The 3,431-nt window shown below is 60.1% G+C and overlaps 1 protein-coding gene across 1 annotated transcript in view; it reads left to right on the plus strand.

The window, feature by feature from the left end:
• ARID3C (AT-rich interaction domain 3C) overlaps positions 1-3,431 on the plus strand; it is a 59,244-nt gene that overhangs the window by 12,429 nt on the left and 43,384 nt on the right. The window lies entirely within an intron of this gene.

Raw genomic sequence — 3,431 nt, forward strand, 5'->3', positions numbered from 1 at the left:
GGTTTTCTGGTCGTGGACAGGGGTGGGGGGAGTGTGAGCAAAAGCTGCTGCTCCCATGCCAGAAACAGGCACTTGCTGAAAGCTGGAAGCCGCTGGCAGGAGGAGCAGGGCAGCTGCCTGCAAAGAGGAGCTGGGAGCTCAGAGCCTACTTTGCAGCTGGCAGTGGGATGAGGAAGAGGATGGTCTGGCACCCACATTTTGTGATGTCCTGTACCAATGCAGCCATGCAGGATGAGGTCTCACACTCCTACCAGGGACCTCCCCTGCACCCTGCCATGTGCCAGCTCTGATCTAATTAAGGTTGGCATCATCAGGCCATCAGCTGAGTCCCTTCAGCTCCATGCATCAGTCCTGCATCCCAGGCATCCTCCTGCAGCGAGGGCAAAACCCCAGGGTCTCAGCCTGCAGGGGTCTGCCACTCCAGCACCAGGACTTGGCATTCACAGGATCAGAAACCAGGAGGATCCAGGAACAGGCTCGAAGGCAAGAAGGCACTTTGCCCCTCATCTGTTCCTTGTGCACATGTGTGAGTGCATGTGTGTGTGAATGAAACATGCCAGGCACACGGGCAGAGGAGGAAGGGGAACAGCAGGCATCACACCAGGGAGGCAATATGGCCCGTGCGCTTGGTTGTGCAGAGACTCCATGCGAGGCGGCGGGGGCCTGGGCACTGCCAGCTCACAGGTCACCATGACAGGAAAAGTGCGCAGCCCAAGCGTCCAGCCCCGTCTCAGGTTCAGCCCCTCTGCTCCAAGTCTCTGGTCCAGACTCACTGGATTGCAATGAGAGCCTGCGTCTTTGGGATAAATGTAAATGCCAGCAGCCGCCCGGGCCGGGAATGTTTAGATAGCACAGTGATTACCGGGCTGGACGTGCCGGGGAGAGGGGAGAGCGCGCCGGACCTTCCTAATCCGCCCAGGAAGAGGACGGGAACACCAGGAATCTTAGAAATGTGCAAGTGTGCATGGGCGTGCATGTCTGTGTATGTGTGTGCAGGGCCGTGTGTGTGCGTGCACATGGGCATGTGTGTGTAACTGTGTGTGTGTGCATGGGTGTGTGCTCATGGGTGTGTATGGGTGTGCATGTGCAGCTGTGTGCATGGGTGTGTGTGCACATGGGCATGTGTGCGTAACTGTATGACAGTGCATGGGTATGTGCTCATGAATGTGTGTGCATGTGTGCATGTGCAAGTATGTGCATGGTTGTGTGTGTGCATGCATTATGTATGTGTATGCGTGCAGATGTCTGTGTATGTGTGTGCATGTGGTGTGTGTGCGCATCTGTATATGTGTATGCGTGGGCTTGTTTGCATGTGTCTGTGTATGTGCGTGTGTGTGCATGGGCGAGTGTGTATCTGTCTGTGTATGTGTGCCCATGGGTGTGGGTGCATGTGCGTCCATGTGTGTATGCATCTCTGTGTGTATGCGTGCGTGCGTGCATGGGTGTGTATACAGGGCTAGACTTGTCCCAGGACAAAAGCTGCCCAGAAGATCGAGCCCTTCAGCTCAGGGTAAGGCCAGGAATTCGGTCTTAATGGTGAATCCCTAGGCCATGTGGGCCAGGGCATGGGTTTCATGCATGTTCACACAGGGGCTGGTGGGGCACAGCGCATATGTATTGTGCGTGCATGCATGTGCGTGTCCCCTCATGCTCTCAGAGGTGTTAACTTGCTGCCCCGCTGCCCCTCACACTGGAGGGGCTTGTCCCCTGCCTCTGTCCCCGGCTGATGTGGGAGACCCAGGTGGCTGGGAGGCAGATAGGGTCTTCTGTCCAGTGCGCCTGCCCCTGGTGCTCCGTCTCAGCAAACCTCACACATAGGTGAGCACGCACATGCACACACAAGGAACCATCACATGCTCATGTCAGGTATGACAGGCATGCTAAAGAAGGTCACGGACCCGTCTCTGTGGACTTGAGGCCTTTTGCAGCTACGGCACGAGCCAGAGCTCAGCCCCCAGCACACACACACGCGTGCTTCTAATCATGCACAAACACATGCACACACACCCTGCCTCTGCTTCCAGTTACCAAACACACACGCAGGGGCTGCTCACACTTCCACCCGGCTCACATTCACACCCCCGTGGCCAGGATCCGGCCTGGGATTGTGGGCAGGGGCTCGTGCCGACCCCCAACTCCCACTTACACACACCACCCAATCCAGCGTGGGGCTGCAGAGCCATCTGGGGCAGGTGCTTGGAGCCCCCAGTGCAAACACACACAGACATGCCTGGGGGGCAGCGGCTGCCCCTCCCCTGGGCTCCCATACTCGGGTGCAAACACACACCTACAGACATACACACACGTGGGGGGCAGAGCTCTACCAGCCCCCAGACCTGTGGGGTAAGAACACACATGGAGACACGTGGGAGGGGGCAGATCTCCTCCCCTCCCAACCTCAGACCTCTGGGCTGCGAACACACATGGGCACAGACACGCGTGGGAGGTCAGAGCTCCCAAATCCAGCCTCAGAGCTCCTGGCTCTGAACACACACACACACCCAGACACACGTGGAAGGGACAGAGCCCCCCTGCCCCGGGCTCCGAACACACATGGACACATGCCTGGACACAGATATGCGTGGGGCCTCACACACACACACACACACACACACACACACACACACTGGGCAGAGCTTCCCCTACCCCAGCCCTGAACACACACGGACACACACAGACATGCATGGGGGTGTCAGCTCATTCTGCCCTGGCTCTGGTCACACACGCCCAGACACAGACACACGTGGAGGGGACAGACCCACCCTCCCCCCCCAGACCACACACAGACACCCAAAAAACAGACACAGGTTGGGGAACTCCCCTCCCAGCCTCAGAGCCCTGGGCTCCAAACACACACACACACACACACACACACACACACACACACACACGGTGGGGGGGCAGTTTGCCCTGCCCCAACTCTGAACACACACAAACACGCATGAAAGGGTCAGAGCTCCCCCCACCCAGCTCTGAACACACAGCCACAGGTGGGGGCAGGGGGGCAGAGCTCCCCCTCCCAGCTCTGAACACGCACACACCCAGACACAGACACCCGTGGAAGGGACAGAGCGCCCCCCCTTGCCCCCGGCTCCTCACACACGCGGACCCACACCCAGACACAGACACACGCGTGGAGGGGGACTCCCCTCCCACCCCCGAGCTGCGCGCACACACAGACCCACATCCAGACACAGACACGTGTGAAGGGGACTCCCCTCGCACTCCGAGCTCCGTGCTGCGCGCACACACGCGCGTAGACACGCGTGGAGGGCACTCCCCCCCACTCCAAGCGGCGCGCACACACCGCAGACCCGCGTGGGGGTGCGATCTCGCCCTGCCCGGCCCCGCACGGACCCGAGCGCGTGGGAAAGGCTGGGCGCCGGCGCTCCCCGCGCGTCCGCGGGCGGGGGGCAGGGGCGGGCAGGGCC

The sequence above is a fragment of the Alligator sinensis genome, unplaced genomic scaffold (genome assembly GCF_000455745.1).
Source record: "Alligator sinensis unplaced genomic scaffold, ASM45574v1 scaffold783_1, whole genome shotgun sequence".
NCBI classification, from domain to species: Eukaryota; Metazoa; Chordata; order Crocodylia; family Alligatoridae; genus Alligator; species Alligator sinensis.